The 12,473-nt window shown below is 40.0% G+C and overlaps 1 protein-coding gene across 6 annotated transcripts in view; it reads right to left on the reverse strand.

Annotated features, from left to right (window-relative positions):
• LOC311268815 (cationic amino acid transporter 2) overlaps window positions 1-12,473 on the reverse strand; it is a 100,061-nt gene that overhangs the window by 86,190 nt on the left and 1,398 nt on the right. For 2 of the 6 annotated variants that reach the window (XR_014624016.1, XR_014624017.1), the window contains exons 2-3: window positions 10,475-10,580; window positions 9,283-9,360 (exon numbers count right to left, since the gene is read on the reverse strand). The gene's annotated coding sequence lies outside the window, so the exon portion shown is untranslated. Of the gene's footprint in view, window positions 1-4,422; window positions 5,516-9,282; window positions 9,361-10,474; window positions 10,581-12,473 lie in introns of those variants that run through there. The other 4 variants (XR_014624014.1, XR_014624015.1, XR_014624019.1 and 1 more) reach the window with 3 other exon arrangements.

Here is a 12,473-nt window from a genome sequence, read left to right on the forward strand (position 1 = left end):
GATGTAGACGTCCGAGCCTTTGAGCTTCCTGCCCTGCTTCAGCAGTGCTGTCTTGTATTTTCTGTTGGTGAATCTCAGCACGACAGCTCGTGTTCCAGAGTCCTTCCTCCGGGGTAAGAGGTGACATACTTCCACGTTGTTGAAATCCACATCGATATCTTTGCCAGCCAGGAACTCAGACACCTGTTTCTCCACAGATTTGATATCTGATTCATCAGGCTCCAACGAGTTGGTCGCCGTCGCAGCTGCCTTTGCGTAGGTCTGATGCTTAATCTTGAGGCCCGTCACAATCACCTCGTTGAGTCTCCCTTGCTGTTCCAGGTCCTCCACTCTGTTCCCCAGCTCCTTTAGCAGCTGGTCTTTTTTTGCATTCTCTTCTTGGAGCTGTTTGATTTCAGCCGTCATCTTTTGGAGAGGTTCCATCTTCTTCATGATTTCGGTCATGCTTGTCTTAAGCATTTCCTTTATCTCCTCTCTCAATGCGTTCATAGCCTCCACCATTGTCTCAGATTCGGCTCCACTGGTTTTATTAGGTCTTCCCATTTCCTTTTCTTGTCTTTTTCTCCTTTTCTGCTTTTCTCACTTGCTTTGTAGTGCAAGTTGTCTCAAACTTGATATGATGTGGATCCAAGATCTGGTGAGCTTAAATCACGATTAGGCAGCTATGGGTGATGAAATTCAGAGTGATGCAGGGCTATAAAGTTTGATATTAGATTAGTCTTGATCAAATTAAGGGGACTGTTGGGCCTTGGCGGAGGTATTTGTACTGTCTTATTATCAGATTGTAAAGCACATTGAGTTGCCATAACCTGTATGAAAGGTGCTGTACAAATAACATTTGAGGGATTCGATGGATGTTTTGTTCAGTCCTTTGCAAGCACACAATGGCTCTTATCATGTTAGTTTTTTGTCAGTGTTATTGTACATGGTAAGCAAACTTGTGAACAAAGATCTGGTGATGACAGTGTTTAATGACTATTGTCAACATCTGATCTTTACTTGCTATAGTAGCTATAAAGTGGAGTTTAAGGGCACAAATCATCGAGGCCACAAGCCCACTGAAATAACTGTGCTTTAATTCTTCACCTCATATCCTTGTACAGTATAAAGAGAATCACTAATTTGCTTTATACATGTTTTTAGTATTTTTGAATGTGACATTTTTCAGTAGAGTAGAGCATGATTTTTCAGAAGTGATTATAGGGCATGTACCACATCAGTTGTAATGAATCCTCAGTGATTGTGAACAATTTAAATATTTATGTTGATGGGGTCAATGAGTTTGCTTGTCACGGTCACTTTCTCTTTAATTTCTCTGGTCAATTTCTCTTTACATCCCACAAAATGCCACCAGCTGAAGCAACACACAAGATTAATGTGAGATCAATGGCAATTAGTCTCTTATTTTGTCTGTCGTAAATGTATCTCTTTATCTGTGTATCTTTGTTCAGGAAACACTGCTCCCTGTTCACTTTCTTTGGTTAAATGGTTGAATGGAGTGCTGGGCCGTGGCCTCACTCATTACCAACTGGCCCTGTTAGTATTTACAGCATCATGGCAGGTTGACCTCACGGTATTCATAGCTTCACACCTCACACCCATTCACTGCTAGAAAATAAACACAGGCTGCACTGGCCCCCAAAAAGAACCATTTCCTCTGAAAAGATACAGATGCTTTTGTTGCTTAACTCAGCTGTTTTGTTGGTTTGTTGGAACAATGCAGGATGTTGCATGAGGAAGCAGAATCCAAACACTAATTAGGAAATCGCCTTTCCCATCTTAAAGGCTCGTTCGGGCATCTTTTTCTTTCTGATCAGTCAACCATGCACAATCATCCACCTGCTAGCTCTAAATGATGACGGTCTTTTTCTTCAGATTGATTCAAATCTTCCTAAAAGAATTTAAATGGGTTTTCAAAAATGTGCACTTTGTGTCCAACAACATGGAAAGCGCTGGAAGGCCACTGGGGTGCTGGATTGTTGTGTTTGGCTGCATACAAAAACTCAGTAGTGCAAATGGTGGATGTTCTTCTTAAAGTTGCTTTGATGACCAAATTAAAAGCTTACAGACAATTTCACACTCTAAATAAGTCTAGACAATTTGGAATTGATACAGAACACGGAACAATTACATTATGATGCTGTAAGTCCAACTTAGAAGCAGGGCACAAAATTAGCACCAGTTCCTAGCCAAAGTTTAGAAAAATATAAATAAATAAGTGGCTTGTAGATTTTAACGAAAGCCGAGGTTGCATTTATGTATTTAAATGCCATCATCCATCATCTGGGTGTCACTAATTAATTATTTAGTTATCTTGAGATAACAAAGTTAATTTCTCATTATCTAAACAAAAAGAAAGAAACAAAAGCCCTTCTCGGGATAACAAGATTTATCACGAGAAAAACAACTTCATAATATTGATAAGAGTGGACCAAGTATAACATACTGTACGTACACTTCTCTGTGGAATGGGTTTGGGAATTTAAAATCAAGCCATATGAACTATTGCCATTTGTTGTAAGAATTTTTTCCTTGATTCGTTTAAGGGATAAGCTTACATTCAGTGGTCGCCTTAAAGCAATGTCACTGTCTATATGCAACAACTGATTTGGTATACGGAAACTGAAGAAGCCATTCAGCCAATGGAAAAAAAGTTTATTTAGCTCCCTGTTCAGAAGTAAGTACAAGCCTCCATTTCTAAACTAATATTAGCTACTGTTGCTCTCTGTTAGAGGAGCAGGCACTGAGACGGGGCACTCGAGGACGTGCATGAAGTCACATCCTTTGGACAGGCACAGAAATCTGAAATCTGTCACAGTATTTCACCAAGAAATCCACAATCCAGCAGCACAAAACAACTTAAACAAATCGCACACAGGCTTGTATAGGCAACTGAGAGAGAGAGGGAAGGTCTCATTTTTCATGTCACGGTAAAATCTGCTCACATATGGCGAGACTCACAATGAAAGAGTGGTTAAAACATGTAAATTGGTGCAAATTGCTACATAGAGCCCTTTTAAAGGATCCATTTGAAGGGCAAAAAATAAAAAGATAACCTTACATTGGACATAAACTCAATAAAACAACACATTTGTCATTTGTCAGTCTATTTATGGCTGTACTGAGAACAAACAACAGCCTGATGCTATCTGAGCCTCACATTAAACTTCTCTAGAACCTCCAACCTCTTTTATATATAAACTATGAAGCAAAAATATGACGAGAAACTAAGTGAGTAGACACCTGTGTGACCAGCAGGTGATGGTGCTTTATTTAAAACAGTTGTTTAAGACACTCCACTCCAGCGCTTGATGCCGAGGTTAAAGCCACAGAAAGAAAGCAAAGATTAGACAACCTTTGTGTCGAGCAGCATTAAACATATTAATCTTTTGCTGTTCATTTGACTGTGAAATCTTTGGAATCAGTGTTTCTAAAGACCAATGAGTGGAGCTTATCATTTAACCTGCCTCATGGAAAGTTTCCGGACATTTAGAGTTCAGTAAAAGTGCCTCAATCGCAACCAAGTGTTTCACAATCACCTTTCAATTATTAAGTAAGATACAGTTTTTTTTTATGTTTGTATTTTGAAACATCTAAGTTAAGCTAACAACAATAGCCTCTTCATTTGAGTCTCTAAAGAGGCTTTTCCTTTGAAGGCGAGGCTGAGAGAAACAATTCTGTCAGGCCCCCAGTCTCAGTAGAGGCCTACAAAGGCTCATTTCTGAAAGGACAAGGAGTTCTGAGAAATAATAGAAAAGCAAATGTTGAGAAATGAGAGCTTAGAAGACTAGAAAATTTTATAGAGTCTGCAAGGATAGTATTAAATGCAATTCCCAGGAGAGAAGATGAAAACAAAGGCCAGCAGAGAGGGGTATCAGCTGAGGTCAAATTGTGTCAACCTGAGTTACGTTCAGATGAGTGCACTGAAGTTGACCTGTGTACCAAGTGTAAGCCTGCACCGGCCTGTTTAAAAAGCCCGCTTTCATTCCAGCTCCTTGATGCCATTATATCTCCAGTGGGCCATGTGCCTATAGCTGACAGCCTCCCGGTTTGACGACATTATTTTTTCACAGCCACTCATCGGTGAAGGCATCCCGAAATCGGCTGCATTTGTGAAATGGCACGTTTGTGATGTGGCAACAAATTAGGCTATTCATAAAGTCGGAACAATGACAAGAATTCCAGTGTTTGGGGTATAACTTTCAAAGGCCTGCTTCGGTGAAAGAGCTCAGGCACACACAGCTGACATCTGCCTGTAGGAAATAGTTTCATGGTATTACAGTTTGTTTATGTGATCGGAAAATGAACCCTGCATTTAGATGTCTTTTTAAGAATTTGACTTAATTTCCTTAATAGATAATAGTGTTACATTGAAGGTGTAGCTCAAATGATAAAATCAAAAGATACTAAATCCGCAATAAATGTGTTTTACATTCATGTTTTTATTAAAACAAACATTATGGTACTTATAGCACATCCTCCCCATTACAACATGTATTTTGTATACTAGTGTTCAATTGAGATCAGAGCTGCAACAATTTGTCGTCTAATCATTTAGTCTATCAAAAGACAAGACGTTGTTATTTTCATAATCGATTGATTGTCAAAGTTAAAAATGATGTTGTGATTATAATGATATTTGCGTTCAATCAAACATCACATTAACTGCCTGTCAAACTCCAGCTTGTCAGCTCAACCATCTGATCATGAGCACAGCTGTAACAGGTCATCAAAACACTACACAATAAGATACTCTCAGGTAACATTTCTCACCAAAAATAGATCCAACCGCCAAAAATCAAGCAAACATACTGAAAGCGCTGGCTTGCAGACAGGGGTTGTATCTGTTATAATTAAACTGTTGACATCTTATTATTCTAATAGTCATGTATAAAAATGCCAAACACACTCAGCTGCTGTTAATAATTGCTACCTTGGCCCACAGAAGAGATGAGAGCTGCGTGCATGGAATACTTGGCAGGAGCTTCAGTGACAAATATGAATAACTTGCCGTTGCTCAGAAGACATTATGACGGCGTGTGCTGACATCATCTCATAACCTAATTGCAACTACAGCCCCTATTGGACGCTGTGTACAACGTAGACGAAAACAGAAATCGTTGGCTGTCAGAAAACTCAGTTTGCTGATAATGGTTTTACGAAGTGTTCCCCAGCTCATGTCTACTGTGCTAGTATCGTTTCTTTGGTTGTCCCTGTCCCAACCTGTTTGAAACCTGTTGCTGGCATTAAATTCAGAATAAGCAATTATTTACACAAATTAAAAAAAAGGGTCAAGGCTGCGCACATCCTGGCAAAAACAATCAGGGGCAAGACAAATATCACTAATCACTGAAGGGCACAAAGCAGAAAGGTCTGTCAACTGGGACTGCTGTACACAGCATCCCAACTTCTTTGGAATCAGGATTATATATATAATCCCTCTTCTCATTTCTCAAGTTTGTACGTCGTTGATTCCTTTTCCTTGCATCCTGTCCTTGCGCCTTCGTCCTGGCACCTGAGATGTGTGCGGAGGAGGCAAGGAAGAGACATAAGGAGAGAAGAGTCTAAGCAACAGGTATTTAACATTATGAGACATCTGGTGTGGCACATCTGCATCATCTGTCCATTGTTTTGTTAAAGCCTATCGTTGAATTTAATGATCTATCTCGAATTAGCATAACAGTGTTTGCAAAAAATTTACATATTTATTTTAAATTCAGTTCACAACGTGGTATAATGTGAGCATCAGCAAGAAATGTCATGAGGAAATGTGGTTATGAGGCGCTACATACAAATAGTGACAGGCAGAACGTTTGATTATGTAAAAATATAATAGTTTGGTTTGACAAACAAGAAATGTGGATCCTTCAGCATTTAAAAATAATAACTGAGTATTTCTGACATGTCATGAACATTCACGCATCACCCACATTGGGACAGGGCGTTATTGTTATGATGAGGATGTGACCACAGATTTACGGAAAATGCAGTCCCATCAGCTGCTGTTTGAATATTTTCATGGCATTTTCATTTTCTCTTCATCGCGGGAGGAAAGGCCCATAGGCCTGAGTTCAGCACAGACTGAGACACAGCAGAGACACTGTGTGAAAAGGAATGGCTTCTATTTCACACACACACACACTCACGGTAAACAGAATTACTGCCACTGTAACCCAGTCAGACATAAACAGTAGATGTCACAGCACATAATGGAGACCATGTTAAGAGCCTGTGTTGAGTGGCAAGCCATGATCACGTCCCCTCCATGAGACATGCGCACATATCATCCCACCTGCAACTTTCACTGAAATACTAATACAGCTGTGCTGTAGTTGTTTAGTGCAGGAGATATAAAATATAATGAGTAACATATTGACTGAGGTCTCTTTTACCTTCAAACCTAAAACATATAACCCACAGAATAGAGCATCTTCTGTGGATTATTTTACATATCACAGATTCAAGACAGAGCTTTGATTGGATGAAAAAATAAACTTTTTAGAATAAAGTTACAAAGTGCTTTACATGGTTGAACCAGGAAAAAAACAAGGTCTCAGTAGAATACAAACACAAATCATCCCAACTGAGTCAGACAATGTCAGTCTTTAAGAGACTTATTCTGAAGACTGTGAATAAAAATTGGATGTCTTACAAAATTAAAAAGAACAACTGCTTCAACTTTTGATATTTTGGAACAGACACAGAACATTAAAGTTAAATAAAGTAAAATCCACAGCGATTACAACTTGTTGTATAACAGAGAAACAGTTCCACCTGACAGTGAGGCCCAATTCATTTAGTTAGATATCCACCTTGTGGTTAGAACGTGGTACTACACCTTTAACTGCACGTGGACACTTACTACTGATTGCTCTGTCTTTGACATAACTTGATCACTCCAACAAACAAATAATTTTTGAATTATTGCCAACAAATCTGATATAAAACTTGACTTGGCTTCTATTTGAATATGTCTAAAGTCTGTTGTGTTCTATTAGTAAGATGCACTAAAATGTAAATGTAAAGATACACATACAACCAGTAAAATTGGTGGCTCTTGCTGTCTGGTTTAATGTTTTTTTTGTCATAAATTTAATTTGGTTAATAAATGTTAAAAGCCAGAGAAGCAGAGACACATAACATCACTCACAACAAGTATAACACAAGATGAAATGAAAGGAAACAGTTAATTATGAGTTTGATTTTATCTGGCATTGCTTTAATTAGTACCATTTAGAGTTACTGGGGTAAAACACACCTATGAATGTTGTGATTTGACTACAGGAAGCCTCTGGGATTTCACTCAGTCTATCATTTACTCAGTCTATCAAACTTAAAATGTTGTGGATTCAATAAGTTGACCTTTTGTTCAGACGAAGGTAGAGTTTTGTTCATTTTATGACCGTGTGAGTTAAGTTCACCTGCCTAAACTAATCTGGATAGGGCATCAAACACTCATCCTCTCCTCTTTATATCTCTATTAGAATTGAAACTCTCTGAGGCCTCGCGTGCCTCCTGAGCTCTGCAGTGATGCTGCTGGATGTTTTTTTTCTTTCTCGGCTGCACTTCATGGCCTCGTCTACTTGCAGAGATATTGTCCTTTCTTCCTACCACCCAACACACACGATGAGATTCCTCGGCGCACACAGTCACACAGGCTTTTAGACACTCATTAGCCCCTACTAATACAATAAGTGTCACCTTCCATTACATGGTGCTGGGTTGGATATCAGGATTGGAAACCCACCAAATCTCCACACAAGGGGCGCTACCCCCTCATGCACGGTATTGTCTTTCAGCCACAATGTGGAATTGTCTTCTCTTTGCTCTTTCATGCCTAAAATATAAATATGTACACTTTATATATATAAATGCACAAACTGAAAATTCTCACTGACATATAAACAACCTTTCAGACTGTCTTTGAAGGTGACACACATTCCTTCATCGTGGGGATCGTCATGTTAACTTTGGCGTTTGTTTCAGAGCTGGCAGCTGTTTAAGGATCCACCACACCCCACCCCATTCAAGCCCGTTGTCTCGCATATGAACAGCACATGCAGACTTGTAAAAAATCTTAATTAAGACTCCTAATTCTCCGTGCCGTCGCCTGACTGAGGCTGTGCGCTCACGTGAAGCGCTGCCGAACACAGCATGAGGGGTGGACGGTGTTGGACCGGGGTTGTCGTTTTCCTGGCTTTCACAAGACAGGGTGCGAAGAACAATTATACTTAATGTTCAAAAACAAATCAGGGCTTAAATGAATTTAGCTGACATTTCTTTGGCTGTACAGATACATGGCTTTATATGCAGCGAGAGCTATTTCTGAGCAGCTTCACTATTTTTGGTTGTTAAGAAAAACATATTATTTGAGTCAACATGATTATTAATTTGATTTAAAAAACACAACCTTTCACTTTTGGGGTCTAGGAGTGTAGGAGTCTCGTTTTTTAACAGATTAAAAGTCCACATGCACATGTTAATGAATTTTCCTCATTATACTGAGAGGCTACAGTACGCTGTTCATCACCACACATGTAGAAATATGAAGTGACAAGTGTTTGCCACTGTAAAGGTGATTGCAGCTCAGGGTTTTGTATGCAGCCCTTTGGTTTCGGAGGCTTCTCCCTCTGCGCGGTGGCAAAGGGCATGTGGTCCTCTGCGTGCAGCAGATGCCCTGTAGAAGACTTGCGACAGATGAGTCGAAAATGAGCGTGACATGTGTTAAACAGGCGAAGCCCCGCAACAGTGACATTTGACAAGATGATGGGCGTAGGCAATCATTATTGTCTCCACTTAAGCAAGCAGTAAATATTCAGGGCTGACGTCTGTGAAAGCAAAAGCCATAATACAAATCAGCCTGAACAGATTGTCATTAATGAGTGAGGTGTTTGAAAAGGTTGTGATCCGACTCAAACGCTGCAGGTAAAATGAGACCTAGTGTTCAATCCTGTGGATCTAGATTAAAGATTTTAACTTATTTATTAATAGAATTTTAAAACAGTTTGCGAAATAACTTTATATTTTCACTGTAAGTGTCTGAGTTTATGAATTCTGGCCTTAACCACTTGTACTCGTCTCCACACCCTAAAGGACCTTCGACCTCGGCCCTTCCTGCCTGACAAAGGTGCCAATGATGGTGAGTTAGGCATGGGGAGGAACATGCCAAGGAGATGCCCCCCTCCTCCCCTCCCCCTCCTCCCCCTTCCAGAACCATTTGGACCACAGGGAATGGGTTAATCACATTAGAGGCCCAGAAGAGAGATGGGAAGTAGACAGTACCGTGACAGCCGGGGTAGCACTGGCACGACTAATCCCGTTAGGCCGAGGAAAAAGGGGGACGCCATCGCGCCTTCGAGGCTGAGAAAGAAAAAAACATTTTCCCAGGAATGAGTTCACCTGTATGGTAACACAGAGAAGTTGGCCTGTTGATGCCTATTAGAAGAAACAATCGCACTTGGCACATACAAATGTTTTTTTTCATGCTGGGCACCACTTTATTGTCAGCGCGTGAAAAAAAATCAGCAGCAGACAGTGGCATTGCATGAGATCCTCTTTCATGCCACGGTGAAGCAGCCCCTTTCAACCCACTGCTTATCAGTCTCCCAAACAGTGAGAAGATGGGGAGGGGTGCTGTAAGAAGGATAGAGCTTACTTCATCTGCCATTGTAAGTGCACCCGAGTTCAACCTTAATGTAAACCTTTGCAGGCAGGATATGAATAGGATGCTCTCTATAAAAATATATCCTGCTGGGTAATCCGGCAGATGGCCACAGCAGCGGACACTACAAGCGCGGCTGGCCACTGCAGGGGTAACAGGGAATGTCCGATCAGCAGCCACTGGGAGATGTGGAATCAAGATTCTTAACTCCCCTTAGCAACGCTGGGAAACAGAGCCGTCAGTTTAGATCCATCAAGTTTCCACTTAATCTCGCCCACCACTTTTTTTCTCTCCATTTTTTCTTTTTTGTATCTTCCCCTTTTGTTATGGGGATTAAGCCAAGTGGTAAAACAGTGATTTAATGATCTTTCCATGGCTATGTGCACCACTTAAACCATGAGACAAACAAGCTGAGGCATTCTAAGAGTCACCCCCTCTAAAGGCGGCTGCTCAGGAACTGTGAGGCTTTTGATACGGCATTAAGCTCCGGCTGATTATTTTTCCCACTGTCGTGTGGTGTGCTGCGCTCTGCTATGGGAAAATTTAAGGTTTTATGTTTTGTAAAGGCCCATTGTAAACAAGATGAGAAGAAAACTGTTGGATAATTATGTGATGATAGCTTTATAATGATAAGGTATGGTGAATTTTAATGATTAGTTAATGTAGAGGAGAAGAGGTACTGTCAAAATAATTATCTCAATACAAAATTATTTTAACGTAGATACATATGACTTATTTTACAGCCATAGTAAATGTGTTTAAACCTTTTAATCAATTTACTAACTTCAGTTATTTTAAAAGTTGATCTCTTACCGCAGATTTCTGGCTGTCTGAGTGGAAGAGAAGGACTTCATAGTCAAATCAAGCGCTGCTCTTTAACTTCCTCTTCATCGCTCACAGAGCTGATCAGAAGCAGGATCTGTTCAATGAAGAAATACATTCATTTACACATATCTGACATTATGTAAGCCTCAAAGCACTTTTCCTTAAACAATCATAACAAGTCAATGAATTTCGTACACACATTATATGCCAGACAGAGCCTCTCCTGTCATGGAAATATGAATTTCTATGCGTCTGCAGTTCAAACTGTATTCAAATGTCATAAAATAAATGTAGTAATACTTTAAACCATTTAAAAATGGCATATTTTAACCCACAGATTAACTGCACATTCATGTGCTACCAACAATAACCAACAGATGGCACCATGTGAAAAGTGAAGGTGGAGTATCGAACTGTATTTGTTTATGTATTTATTTTTATTTGATAACAACAAGGTCATGACTTTTATTTCTTAAACATGCTGCCACTGTGAAATTTAAAATACAGTAAGTTTGCTATCCAATGACAGATGAAGAGACAAGTGAAATTTTCCAGCCATTTGTCAAATTTGACTTAAAGGTCCAGCGTGTAGAAAAAAAAAAAAAAAGAAACATTTTCTTGACCTTATAATGAGCGCTTTATATCTACAGAGGGGGTCCTCTTCCATGGAGTCTGTCATGTTGGACCACCATGTTTCTACAGTAGCCCAGAACAGACAAACCAAACACTGGCTCTTGAGGGCCTTTCCAGTTTTTAGGGGCCACAGTAGGGGAGGAGTACCCCCTAACATTCCCATGGCTTACATTAACTGCTTCAGGCTTGAGTTCAGACATACAAAACAGAATGCCTATTGAGTTTGGGTCAGGCTTGGTTACTACTGTCATGGGCTCTGTCAGGTTCGGACAGAAAAATGCAGCCTGAGCCACACTCTAAAAGTACCCCTAAAGAAAAAAAAATTGGTAGAGGGCCTCTTTAACAAAATGCTGGTACATGTGAAGGGCAGTTTTGAGACCTAAGGCTACAGTTCCCAACACACTGAATGTTTCATGACTCTGCTCGACATGGATACCACAAAGTAACATGAACCTGAAACAGTCCAGCATGAAAGGAAATTTAAGGATTAAACGCTGATGCACATGACACAGCTCAGTGTGTGTGTACGTGTGTGTGTGTATGTGACACTCACTCTCACTGGGTAATAACTGACAAGGCATTGGCAGTGATCAATATGGAGTAGGACTAGAAAGCCATAATAGGAGGACAAATATCCGAGGAGAGGCAGTCTGGGTGTCTGTGTGTAATGGATTATAAAGGTGTTAGTGTTTGTGCTGGTCGGTGTGAAATAAGTGGGTAAGCTGGTGGTTGGCTGCATTGTGTGAAACCAGTGTGGTCAATGATGGTGATAATGGGGAGGGTAAGTACTGTATTGGGGTTAATACTTTGAAGCTGGCCAAGAGATTATACCACTGTCTAAAATATGGAAGACCCCTCAGTGAAATGCTTTGCTCACAGGCTTAACAGAAAACTGATGCTCTCAAGAATACTGTACTAAAAGACAGTCAGGAAAAGAAAATAGCTTTCAATTACACATTAAAGGCCTGGTTGAAAAAGATGGTGGAGGCTAGGTGGGGCTGGTTCAACATGAAACTATTTGGATATATTTTGTAAATAATCTGCCTCCTGATTGTCCGAATGATGATTTTGATATCAAGGTCTTGAGTTATTATTTAACATATTCATTGATACCACTCTCCTGTCTGTATGCTAAATTTCAAGCTGGAGCCAGGAGAATGTTAGCTTAGCTTAGCATAAAGACAGGAAACAGCTAGCCTACCTCTGTCCACACGTTTAAATAAAATCTGCTTTCCAGCATCTTAAAATGTACTTACTTAGATTCACCCATACATTACATTAAGACAGTTGGACTTAACAACGTCTCTATGAAACAAGCAATGCTCTCATAACAACTACGAGTTATAAAATCATG

Source organism: Pagrus pagrus (assembly GCF_965226575.1).
Source record: "Pagrus pagrus genome assembly, chromosome: 14".
NCBI lineage: Eukaryota > Metazoa > Chordata > Actinopteri > Spariformes > Sparidae > Pagrus > Pagrus pagrus.